We start from the raw sequence: 13,281 nt of genomic DNA, 5'->3' as shown, positions 1-13,281 counted from the left end.
GAGTGAAAATGGATCACGAAGAAAATTCCCAACTTCCCCAGAAGCCGATAATAATAATAATAGCAGCATTTGTAAAGCGTGCAGATACCTCAGGCGAGGTGTCCTGGTGCTGGGGGCAGTCGGGAAGATTAAGCAAGCTATTGCCCAGAGTCACAAGGTGCTGGTCTAACCTGCAGCCACCGCCGGGGATCCAACCATGAGCCCCTGTGTTCTGGTGTCAGCCGCCCTAGCTGCTGCACCACACCTCTTCCCCAAGATGTCCCAATAAAGTCAGAGACTTACTTGGCCCACCAAGAAGAGGGGATGCAAGAAGACTGGAATCATCTCAAGGCTACTACTTCTGAATCTTCTGAATTCCTCTCTCTCTCTCCTAGCGAAATCAGCTGAGGAATAGATTTCTGTGAATGCAATTAAAGGGAATTTACAGACTAGGTAGTATCTGGCTAAATATATATATTATAAATGCCTAAAATCCCCTCCATCTGTCAGATGATGGAATTCACCTGACAAAAAAGTGGCGCTATCTGAAACCTAAGAAAAAAAATAGAATCTTTTTTAATGTGTTTAAATATCCTAAATAATAAGCGGTAAGCTTACCCATCACATGCCTACTTTTTGGTGAATACGCAGGGTTTACAGTCTCCAAAGAACTTGCAAATATAAGGAAAATAGATTCACGGTGTCAAAAGAACAATTCACACAGTTGCGCATTCCATAAACAAATGTTGCTTTTGTCACTTTAAATATTCTTGGTTAGTCATATGCAATAATTAAAGCATTCAAAGTTTATATACAACTAGATTTGCCATTGGACTAAAGAACAAAAACATGAATTACATCAGTCTTTTAAATCAGATTTTAACAAGAATCAAAATCTCCACTTCACAAAAGACTAGTCAGTTAAGTTGAGTAATATTTTTTTTATGCGCATGCAGCGCGTTACCCACGGACGCAGCTTTTAAATAATTTTCAATTTTGTTTTTGTTCCAGCTCAGGGAAGAATTACTTTTGGCAAGATGCAGTTTGAACTTTAATGCTGCTCGACACTGAAAACGGAGCTAATGTGACAAAGACTCAGATTCCCCTGAGGACTGCAGCATGCTGAAGAAATGCAGGAAAAAGGTAAGACGGCTCCAGAAGCAAGAAATTCATAACGACGAGCAGTCTCCAGTGGTGCAGCATGCTGTCTAAAAGGCTATGCGCTACACCCTTTAAAGTAGCTGCATGTCCTTGAACATGCACTCGGGCAATCCTGACAGTACAGACCCCCATTGCCCCGCCCATGGGCTTGGGCTTATCTAGGTAGCGTTGATGGAACATTCATAGTAAATGGGGGGCATGTACATGACCTGCAGGTTCCCAGGTGCGATCTTCAGCGGCGTACCCTTTCCAGTGAGCCACATAATACAGTTTGTGCTGTATTTCGCCCCAAGTCCAAAATGGCTTCCACTTCAAATTCAGGTTCATTGTCCACAAGAATGGCTGAAGGTTTAGCCTAAAGAACAGTACCTGAAGCCACTGGCTTCAACAATGAAACATGGAACACAGGGTGTAAATGAATGTTAGGATGCAACTCCAATTTAATAGCTACCGCATTCATTTTCTTTGCAATTGTGTAAAGGCCTATGTATAGTGGTTGAAATTTGCATGGCCCCTTCAGAGTAATGTGCCATGTGGATAGCCAAACCCAGTCACCAACCTGATATTCAAGACTTGGTTTGTGATGTTGATCAGCATTCCTTTTATAAATGAGTTAGGCCTGTCCTTAATTAATTTGTGTTGGTTGTTGTAGGACTTTGAGTTTTCCATATAGTTCTGTGTCGCAGGGACCTCTGCAGCTTTGGTAGAGTAAAACAATAAAATGCAAGGATGAAAACCATAATTACATTGAAACGGTGAATCGTAGTGAAACTATGCTGCAAGTTATTGTAAGCAAATTCTGCTGCCCATAGTCCCAGTCTTCAGGGCTATGTAGTACTTGACACCTTATCTATTGCTCTAAACTTTGGTTTACTCTTTCTGTCTGACCGTCTGTTTGAGGATGATAACTAGTGAACAAACGGACATCGATTTGCAACACCCCACAGAAAGCCTTCCAAAACTTTTAAACAAACTGAGGGCTACGATCAGATATAATTATTGAAGGAAGACCATGTAAGTATACAATCGCTTGTAAAAACATATCTGCAAATTCCTGAGATGCCTGCAATCCTTGTAAAAGAATGAAATAAGCCATCTTGGATAAAGAATCTTCTATAACCATAACAGCAGTATTTACTTGCACTGCAACAGAGGGTCCTATAATAAAGTCCTTAGACAGCGTGTGCCAAGGGACAGGTGGCATAGGGAGCAGGGTCAATTACACTGTAGGTGCCTAATGTGTGTCCTTACTTTGTGCACAAATGCTGCATCTTTGTACAAACAATTTAGCGTCTGATTAAAGTAGGCCACCAAAAATAGCGCCGGAAAAGCTCTAAGGTCGTCTTTTTCCCAGGATGACCTGATAATATCTGTGTATTACACCATTGTACTGCCTGCTGCTGTTGAGCTTGTGTGCGAATAAACACTCCTCCTTGTATATAATAAACATTTTCTACTTTTCTATTGTCATGACTGTGTATGATGTCTTCTGCTTCTTTAGTTTTTTGTGCCGCAGCTACCTCAATTAGGAAGGTGTCCACAGAGATCAAGGCCCCTAATATTCGGTCAGGAGGCATTATGGGTGGGTTGTCTTTCCCCTGTTTTTGTATTTCAAATCCTAGACGAGATAATGCATCTGTCTTACCATACTGACGACCTGATTGCAATTGAATTATAAAATCATATTCCGTAAAAAAAGTGTGTCCACCTTAATTGGCACATAGATACAACCTTAGTAGCCTTAAGTACCTAGAGGTTTCTGTGATCTGTAAGGACAGTGACAGTGTGTAAAGAACCCATCCAGTAGTGTCTCCTTTCCTCAAAGGCCATCTTAATAGCTAGTATTTCCTTATCCTCTACAGAATAGTTGTCTTCTGCAGGACTAAACGTATGAGAAAAGAAAGCTACTGGATGAAGCATTCCTATCTCATTTTTCTGTGAAATTACACCACCTGCAGCTACATTGAAGGCATCTGCCTCTACTATAATGGGTTGGGAAGTATCTGGGTATTGCAAAAAAGGGGCACTGACAAAAGCGTTTTAGAATTGCTGAAAGGCCTGTTCTGCATTCTCATTCCATTGAAACACCACCCCTGTTTAGGTCGAGCCTAACGGCAGCGCGCATGCGCAACTTGCTTTGTGAGGCATGCTGTAGTCGAGTATGCTTTAGGAAGCCGCGCTTACTCCCATATTTTTCCTTGGCTGGTGTCATTGTCCTTGGTTAACGCTGGCTTCCAATTCATTATGAGGCTTCTGAGTCCCGCCTTGCTACTGCCTTGTCTCCATTTGTTACCGCCCATAAGGACTGAACGTATTACTTCGCTCCTAACACGGCATGCTTTATCTAAGGGGTGAGCACTATTTACTTTATTGACTATGGCGACTGCTTTTTTTGTTGTTGTATGTTCATGCTGACAGCGGCGCCCACTTCAGGGACACCGCGCTCCGTTTATTTATTTATGCGCTCTTTACTTTTTTATTTATATATTTATAAATATAATGCCATAGTTTACAAACTCGCAATTGCGACACCTATAGCATTGTAAATGCTTGTTGCTCTCTGTAGCCAAAGAGTGGGGGCATCAAGGGCATCTTGGAAGATTTAGGGGGTGGAGAAATATGCCTCAGCGGTTAAGCTGTCTCCCGCGAAACCAGGAAAATGGAGTTTTAAATTCCTGCTTCTCCCCTTACTACGTTATGTGAGCCTAGTCAAAAGGAAACCTTCCAGTGCCTTAGTTCCTGCATGTGCCAAAAGTAGTAGCACTTATTAAAACAAACAGGATAAACATCCACATTAAACTATAAATAAAAGTGACATTTAAATGAGTGGATATCTCCCCATCTCTCTTGCCCCTCTGGGAGCTCGGCAGTACCTAAAAGTGTTCTTGTTGGCACTCTTCACAAATGGTATGAGATTATACTGTAGTTTTAAAGTGCAGCACATAGCAAACGTTGCTGTCAGTGAATTTCCTGTATTGCGTAATGCTTTGCTGCCGCCCTGGAACATTCCGCTCCTGACCCCCCAGTACCCACTCCTACACGACGAGTTATTTAATTGTACTAAAGATTGACCACAGTATATGTCCGCTCCCAAATGCTACTTGAACTCAGGCACATGGAGGTACGGGTAGACTGATTTGCCCAAGAACACGCAGGGTGGTAAATTTAGGTAGATAACACAGATTACAACTCAGGCTCTTGTGTTTATGTAGATCTGTTTGTCTATGTACATTGCTCCACTCTTGTTGTGTTGGGAATTTCCTCTCAGGAATCTGCTGCCCGAGGTTCCCTGCACGTTTTGCCCCCCATCACAGGGCGTTAAAAGTGCCCAAGTCCGCGGGAGAGACCCTGCCCTCCTATCGGGCGTCAACCGGGCCTGGTGGAGGTGAGCAAGGGAGACGGCGTGTCAGGCTCAGTGAATGGGTCTCTGTGTCTAAACTCTGACTGGAAACACTGCCTATTGACGGTGCGCTATGTATAGCGCCTCTTCGTCATGCCGACCGAGGCATGAATCGGGACTGTGTGCTCCGAAGTCCTGCGTAGGCCATAGTCACATCATGGCAACAGGACCCCCCGCCCCACAACATACCAACCAACCCGCAAATAACACACAAGACACCAGTGTTATGTTGGGAAAAACTTGCTGCAGGTTTATTACATGCAACATTATGTAATCATGATGGGTTATCTGACGGGCGATCCAAGGGCAGGCCGCATTCTCACCACCTGCCCGCCTGATGAGCCAAGCAGCACCATGGCGAACCAACTGTGTGCTGCCCCTTATGGTAATTATTATACTCACGCCCTTAGTGGGACGGAGTGCAGTTAGGCAAGCCCCCGGTTGCACAGGCCCACAACCGCCCGAAGGACTACTGGGGTGCCGACACGGGTTCCCGGACCTCCCCTGAGGTCCAGGTCTAAGGCTCGGGTACCCCTATGTGCCTGCTGAGGTACAGTGCTGCACCTCTCTGCTTCCGGATCGCCCTGTAACTCCGCCTGCAACGAAAAAGATATACATTATAAAGTTCAACCAATCCCCCCCAGTTGACACACAGGGTAAGAGGTAGGGAGGGAAAAGAGTGTCCTGGTAGCGTCTAGAGGCGTCCGGAGCGGCAAAGAGGCATCTAAGATGGCGAGGGGAACTTAAATACCCCTCGCCCTGCCTACCGCCCCGGACGCACGTCACTGGCCCTGCCCCATTCCTGCCGGGACTCCTCCTGCCCAAGGAGGAGTGAGGGCCAAGCAAGGAAGGAGGGCGGGGGGGAGGCCCTCTGTAACTACGGTGCCGCCCTCCTGATGGCCACCGGGTGGCCTCGGGCAGCCGCATAGTCACATCATGGCAACAGGACCCTCCGCCCCACAACATACCAACCAACCCGCAAATAACACACAAGATACCAGTGTTATGTTGGGAAAAACTTGCTGCAGGTTTATGACATACAACATTATGTAATCATGATGGGTTATCTGACGGGCGATCCAAGGGCAGGCCGCATTCTCACCACCTGCCCGCCTGATGAGCCAAGCAGCACCATGGCGAACCAACTGTGTGCTGCCCCTTATGGTAATTATTGTACTCACGCCCTTAGTGGGACGGAGTGCAGTTAGGCAAGCCCCCGGTTGCATAGGCCCACAACCGCCCGAAGGAGTACTGGGGCACCGACACGGGTTCCCGGACCTCCTCTGAGGTCCAGGTCTTAGGCTCTGGCACCCCTATGTGCCTGCTGAAGTACAGTGCTGCACCTCTCTGCTTCCGGATCGCCCTGTCACTCCGCCACAGCCCGGCCGGCGGCAACCGTCGCCGCCCGGGCCCCCCACCACCTAGCTTCCTATACTACCTGCAGCCTTTGCCCTGCAATGCTTCATGAAAGTCCAATAGAAACAGGTCCATACCGACTGGAGAAAGGTGGACACCATCAGGTTCAAAGTAACCTTTTATCTTGTCCTGAATCATTTCATGCCTGATGAAACCAATGCCCCTCTGTAGAGAGAATTTACGCATGTCGCTGTTTATTCTCCTCCTTGACATTTCTATTGCTTCGCCTCACTTAGCGCCCTGCCATACCCTGCGTGGTACCAATTCGGACCACCATACTTCACAACTTCCCAGCAGTCTGCAAACTTCTCCCAGGTCCACTTTCATTTTTTGCAAAAGCGCTGACCTTCCCAGGTTGGTGATGTCATTGCCCCCCAGGTGGATGACCAGATGATGGGGAGGTGCCCCCCTCGCAGCTAGAGAGTCCTTGAGCCTAGGCAAGAGGCCGTTCCAGCGCATGCCCGGGAATCCCAGCCACACGCACTTCGTGTTGGAGAAACCGCGCATCCAGTTCCTGATACCCGCCCATCGACCTAACCTTGCGACGGTTGAATGCCTCAAAACCCACACTCTTGAACCTGTCAAAACAAAGGACACAATTCACTTTCTGTTCTTTTATTGACACATATGGTACAACACAGCAAACACTGCACACAAATATTTACTTAGATCATCACTGCAAACTTGTCATCAACCCGTACCTCATGGGCGGATGTAACGCTTATAACAAAGGGATTCCCAGCGCCCAACCTTTCGTATGCTTGCTGGTGGCATGCCAGCGCAGGAGGCCGCAGTGGCCGTCCCTATTCAAAAAGAATGGCTGGAGAACTTCTTTCCCTTATTTGCAAAACCAGCTCTGGAGAGACATGCCAACATAATTTTGTCCATTTGGTACCTGGTGAGCGGGCTTAGATCCGCATGCATGAGGAGGTAACCCGCCACTGTTGGTCGAAGAGCGAGGTAGGCACGGACCGCTGAGACTGGACAACCTATTTGGTCCCCTAGTGGAGCCAGCACAATGACAACCCCTTTCCTTGCCTGATCCGTCTTTGACTTCCTGAGCGTGATGGTCAGATTCATGTCTACACTGACAACATCCAGGCCCAGAGCATCCCCTGAACTGTCACTCTTGGATCGTGCCACCAGCTCGCTACTACGAAAAGCTCAGAAGAAGGCTAGGCAGAAAGCTGCCGCAAACAAAGAGGATTCGAAATGAGAGTGTGCCACGGCTTGCAACGCCACCAACATGGACTGCAGAGTGCGAAAATCAATGGGGGCTCTATTGTCCGGTATCCTCGGTTCGTCCCTTGCCCAACCCTTCAGGGCTGCCCTGATGACAAAGGACTGGGCTGGATCCCTCATGCCCTTCAGCTTGGCATCATTGCTAACAGCGGCCAAATGGCCACAAACCCAAGTGTGTGATTTGCCCTGCTTCTTTGCCCAGACAATGAAAGCCTGCACTCTGTCTTCAAGAGGTACTCCCGCCAAGCCCATGCCTATGACTGTCTCGTGGAAATTTGCCAGGTGCCTCCCATAACGCTTCCTAGTACCTGGCGCCAATGCTCTCTCCCCCATTGCTCTCAGTTCCTGCTCCACTCCAAGATGCGCCAGAGTGCCGGTGGGAATGGGGTCATCTCCTTTCTCGCTCGCGGGCAGGCCGCCCGGAAACGGTCCCTCTGGAAACGAGAAAGAGCATCAGCTGCAACGTTAATGACCCCAGGAATGTGTCGCGCCCTGAACTCAATGTTGCAGTGCAGGCTCCTTCTGGCTAGCTCCCTCAGCAGGCAGAGGACCAACGGGAAACTGGCTGTTTGTCCGTTGATAGCTTGGACGACCGCCATGTTGTCTGACCAAAAGAGGACCTTTCTGTCAGACAGGGGCCCGGGCCAGAGGTGCAGAGCAATGACAATTGGAAAGAGCTCTAACACTGTGATGTTGGCGGTGATGCCACGCTTGCGCCAGGCGTTGGGCCATTCCTGCGCACACCATTGTTCGCCCAGAATTGCACCAAACTCCTCCCTGCCTGAAGCATCAGTAAACATGCTGAGTTCTGGACTGTCAGCCCAAGGTGCCCTCCAGATGACCGTGCCATTGAAGTCATCCAAGAACTCCTCCCACATTTTCAAATCCTGCTTCAAGCCTGCTGACAATTTCACGAAGTGGTGGCGTTTGACTACTTTGGCTGTTGCCCTAGCTAATCGCCTAGCAAAAACACGGCCCGCAAGGATGACACGTGCCGCCAAATTGAGTTTGCCAAGGAGGCTCTGGATGACCCCTAGCGGTGCCTTGTCCCTCCCCAGCAGATCACGGATGTCCCGTTGCAGGTCCTGCACCTTCCCGGCAGGGAGTCTTGACACCCCATTAACCGTGTCTAGCTCGATGCCCAGAAACGTGAGAACCTGTGCTGGGCCCTCGGTCTTGCCTGGAGCCAAAGGCACCCCCAGGTGTCTCGCCAGATCCATGAAGCATGAAAGCCCATCACTGCATTCATCAGTACCTTCCCTCCCAATGAATAAGAATTCATCCAGGTAGTCACCGCCCTGACCTCATATTTCACCGAGAGTGACCACTGCAAGAAAGAGCTGAATGCCTCGAAGAAGGCGCATGAGACTGAACAGCCCATGGGCATGCACTTGTCAAAGAAATACTGGCCTCCCCACTTGAACCCCAGCAGGTGCTGGCTCTCAGGGTGAACGGGCAAAAGTCTGAATGCTGCCTCAATGTCGGCCTTCGCCAACCACGCCCCCCTCCCTGCTCTCCTGATGGTGTCTATGGCCACGTCTAGTGAACAGTAAAAAAACAGAGCATGCCCCTTTCGCCAACCAAGAGTTGACAGAGTCCCCCTCAGGGAAGGATATGTGATGGATGAGCCTGAACGCACCCTGCTCTTTTTTAGGGACCACTCCTAAGGGAGATACCACGAAATCCGGGAGGGGGGAGGTGGAACGGGCCTGCGACCCTCCCGAGAGCCAATTCCTTTCGGATCTTCTCAGTTACTACCTCGGGGAGGTCCCTAGCTGATTTCAAATTCTCAGCATCCCTACTGACCCTCGGCCCCAGGTAAGGGATTTTGAAACCTTCTAAAAAACCTTCAGCCAAAGTTGCCATATCTTTTACATTGGGATATACCCTCAGGAGAGGCAGGAGGTTGGGAATCACAATTGGGGAAGGGCCTTTTGACTGGAGGGAACAAGCAGATGTAGTAGCCGCCATGTTAGGTTGAAACAAAGGGTCATGTGGAGGTGCAAGAGACGAGTCGGGTGGCAATGGAAGCTGGGCTGCAAAGGAGATGTCGGGGCTGTTACTTTTCTTGTCTCTGCTGGCCCCCCGCTGAATCCTGCTAATCGCATGACGAGGCAGGATAGGCGCCGCTGCACTTGCTGCATGTGTGAGAGAATCTACATGCCTTGCCCCACGTACAGTTCCCAGCATTGAACAACCTGCAGGTTCCAAAGAAGCCTCTTTTGCCCCCCCCCCTGTTTGAGCCACCTCCTCCTCGCCCCTCCCGAAAGGACTGTTTGAACTGACCTTTATTATCTTGGCTCTTGCCCTTCCCTGTCTCCAATTTCTTATAACTGGAGCTGGCTTTAACTGTGGCTTCCGCCTTACCCTTGCCCATGTGCTGCATCCAGAGCCTAACCTCCATTTGATCCCAATCTAATTCGGGACACACAGCCATCTTTTTCCTGAATTCGCAGTCGTACCTGTACCAACCCATGCCCCCGCTCGTTTTCGCCTCATCTGTGATGACGCTTGCGTACTGAAACAGGCCCTGCGCTTGCTCTGGAAAACGCTCTGTAATGACTGCGGCTAAGATAGAGAATGCCTGCCTCCAGGTCTTGATGGATTTCTCAGGCCAGGCCTGATAACCTACCTTCTTCTCCTCATCCTTAGCGCCCATCTTCCTGATGTCCACCCCTTTGGCCCCGAGCATGAGAAGGGAGAAAATATCAATAAACTCCCTACGCCAAATGCCTTCCTTTGCCGCCTGGGGCACCTGCCAAGCTAAAGAGCACTTCCCTGAATGCATGGGAGCCATGGACATTTGTGGCGCTGATGACACGCCGGGTGATGATGTGCTTGAAACAGGGGTGGACGCTGCAGGTAGCGCGGGGGGTGCCTGGGCGGCGGGGGTAGGAGAAGGCAATGCTGTGGTGAGAGGCGCTAGCGCTACGCTTTGCTGCTCGGTAGGGGCCGGGGGGGCCGGTAGGACTGCTAGCTGGGGAACCGCAGCGCTGCTTCTGCTGGTTCCTTCCTGTGAATGTTGGCTGGCCCACACTTGTGTAAAAGTTGCCTCTGCTGCGGCCAGAGGAGCAGGTGCTGGTGCCCCTATCCCGCCCCCAGCAACCATATTCTCGCCGCTTGCTGGCTGACCAGCTGTCTTTAGTCCTGCTCTAATCTCAGCCATAAAGTCTGTGAGGGCGTTGGTGAGCTTACCCAACTCGTCATGTGTAGCAAAGTTCGTAGGCGGGGCAACCGCTGCCCGGGGGGGGGGGGGGGGGGGAGCCCTGACCACGGTGGGAGGGGATGCGGCTGCATGGACTATCACATTCCTGGCTGACTCTGTTGTGCGGCTTTTGGCTGGAGCCGGTTCTGCAGGAAAGTCTTTGCATGTGGGCCTCTTCAATCTCTTGGACCTCGTGGTCCCCGTGTCCTCTGTTATCTCAGGTTCCGCCGCTGGTGGCAACAAGACAACCCCGGAATCCCCGGGACTGTTGGCACTCAACCGCTCGCTGGCCCAAGCCACCCCTTTGGCCTTTATCAGGTCATGAGTGCCTTCATTCGTGCATCGTGGGAAGGTCCTGGTTGAGAATCGTCAACTTGGGACATCTGGGTGAAAAGCGGGGGGATCCCTGGCTATCCATTTCGTAACTTCAAGCTCGGATCCTGAAAAAGAAAGGCTCCGTGAGCGTGATACAGGGATAGCGATGTGTGGCCTGGGGCAAGGACTACCCCTCGCTGCTGACACAAGCCACAGGCCTTCCCCCCTAGCCAATGTGTATCATCCCTGCCCCTCCCTTCTCCTGCCGTCTTGAGCTAACCCCGTGAGCAATGATACATACCTCTGAAAATGTATCTCACGAGAATGCTGTGCGGGTGCGTATGCGAATGATTCAGTACGACGAGGGTCTGAAAGGAAAAAGGATCCATGAATACAACCTTGAGACCTGGTGTGCCACTGTGCAATCGGCCATGGCCTGCTGGGTGCACCCTATACAAACAGTTTCACATGGTGGGTAACTGGGTGCCACCTGAGGGCCCCTTTACAAACAACAACCTTGGCCCAACTTCCCCAGCATACCTGAACCTTGTTAAGCACTGTATGTCCCTGCACGCCCAGCACGTCGCCTCCTTCTAAACCTGAAACAGAGGAGACCATGAGCACACACAACCAATTTACATGCTATAATTTACATTGCATGTCCTATACAGACTGGCCCTTTCTACCCTGTAGGTTGGTGCCCCACTCCCTTCATTGAATTCGCCCGCAGCTGCCGATTGCTTCCAATGCCTAGTCGTATGCCGTAGCATGGGGGGAAAGCGGCGATCGTCCGCACAACTCGAAACTTTCCCTGATCCCGGTGGCCCCGGGTATCATTCTAAGGCACTAGCCGGGAGTGCCGTGTACAGGGCACCGACAAGATTGACGAAGCGACGGAGAGAGGGGGGGGCGCGCATAGAGCTCCCTGTAGCCCGCGTGTTGCTGCTGACAACTGACGAGTCTGGCCGGCGCCGGCGCACACCTCGCCTCCTATACCCCAACCATCAACCCGTGCAAAGCAACATCGCGAGCCCGGGATGTGAGGCCGCCACTCCCCCATACGAGATGCAGAGCCGGGGCCCTGGGGCTAGCAGAGTGCGGCCCGCTGAGGAGGAGAGATATGAGGGCAAATCATGCTCCACGGGGGACCCATCGTGAACCTGTGATGCCCGCCCACACCCGATGGCCGCCCAAAGGGCTAGCAACACGGACGCCTGGGCGCCCCCAGCACAGACCCGGACATGTGACTGTTGCGGTTTTTTTTGGGGGGGGGGGTCCAAGTGCATGGTGCGGCCAGCGCTTAACCTTACACCCCTCCCCTAGAATGCGGTGCAGCAGCATGAAAGCGGGAGCATGGGGGGGGCACCGCACATCAAGCCAGCCCGAGGCACGAAGCCTGCAGCAGCCCGCCAGCGCTCCAGAAGCTAAGCGACCGCTCCTCGCGGATGCCAGGCCCGTGGCAGCTGTGCTGTCCCCCAACAACCAGCAATTGCGGCGCAGAACACCGACCATTCACCGCGGACAACATCACGGTATTGCCCCTCCCCTCTCGACATTAGGAGCAGTAGCGACATAGGCACCAATGGCAGCAACCATGATGGCATCCGCCATTTTGAAGCTTCGGCGGTGCTGGCCACGAGGTGTAATGGGCCCAATGAACGATGGGCCTAACTAAGGGAGGGCTTTGTGTCTCGGTACTGCGCTAAGGGAGGTTTGTACCAGGTTGAAGCGGCAGCTGCTCGCCATGTCGGGCGACCGAGAGCGACCTCCCTCCCTCCTCCTGGGGGGGGGCCAATGCACGCCTAGATGTGCACCCCACGAGGACGCAGGCCACGTCCGGGGTAACGGGTCGCGAAGAGCCGTGCCCAACCTTGCTGAGCCCCTAGCTGCCAGACAATAAAGCGCACAAAAAGGGGGGGGGGGGGCCCAGCCTACCCCGCCCGCAACCACGGCCTCAGAGGACCCCTTGTGCGGACTCGGTGAAGTTTGGCACCCCCACACATCGAGTCACACACGCACCCAAAAAAGAAACGCGACGGCTGAACAGCTGAGTAGCGGGGGCGTGGGGCATTAATGGGGGGGGCCAACCACCCGACCCCCCCGATGGAGGCAAACCCCACCAGGACGCAGGCCACTCCCGGGGTAACGGGCCGCGAAAAGCCGTGCCCACCCCGATGAACCCCCTGCTGCCCGACAGTGAAGCTCACAAAAGGGGGTCCCCCAGCCTACCACGCCCGCAACCACAGCCTCACAGGACACCTTGTGCGGACTCGGTGAAGTTTGGCACCCCCACCTCCACAGCGGCCCGCTATCTAAGCAGGCCGCCTAGCCCCGCTCAACCTCCACAAAGAGGGAGTAGGCGGAGGGGGGGTACCGGCCAACTAGGCCCTCACTCACCGGAAATAAATGTCCAAAAGAGTGTCCTGGTAGCGTCTAGAGGCGTCCGGAGCGGCAAAGAGGCATCTAAGATGGCGAGGGGAACTTAAATACCCCTCGCCCTGCCTATCGCCCCGGACGCACGTCACTGGCCCTGCCCCAAGGAGGAGTGAGGGCCAAGCAAAGA

General features: G+C 52.0%; 1 protein-coding gene and 1 long non-coding RNA gene across 4 annotated transcripts in view; one reads left to right on the top strand and one right to left on the bottom strand.

Annotated features, from left to right (window-relative positions):
* Nucleotides 1–13,281, top strand: part of LOC144755891 (uncharacterized) — a 226,891-nt gene that overhangs the window by 15,934 nt on the left and 197,676 nt on the right. For both annotated transcript variants that reach the window (XR_013594990.1, XR_013594989.1), the window contains exon 2: nt 991–1,122. This is a non-coding gene — a long non-coding RNA (uncharacterized LOC144755891). The remainder of the gene's footprint in view (nt 1–990; nt 1,123–13,281) is intronic.
* SLC35B1 (solute carrier family 35 member B1) overlaps nt 1–13,281 on the bottom strand; it is a 252,538-nt gene that overhangs the window by 157,489 nt on the left and 81,768 nt on the right. The gene's annotated exons all lie outside the window — the stretch shown is intronic.

Source organism: Lissotriton helveticus, chromosome 5_1, assembly GCF_964261635.1.
Source record: "Lissotriton helveticus chromosome 5_1, aLisHel1.1, whole genome shotgun sequence".
NCBI lineage: Eukaryota > Metazoa > Chordata > Amphibia > Caudata > Salamandridae > Lissotriton > Lissotriton helveticus.
The sequence above is the reverse complement of the archived record's forward strand: the minus strand, read 5'-3'. Positions and strand labels throughout refer to the sequence as shown.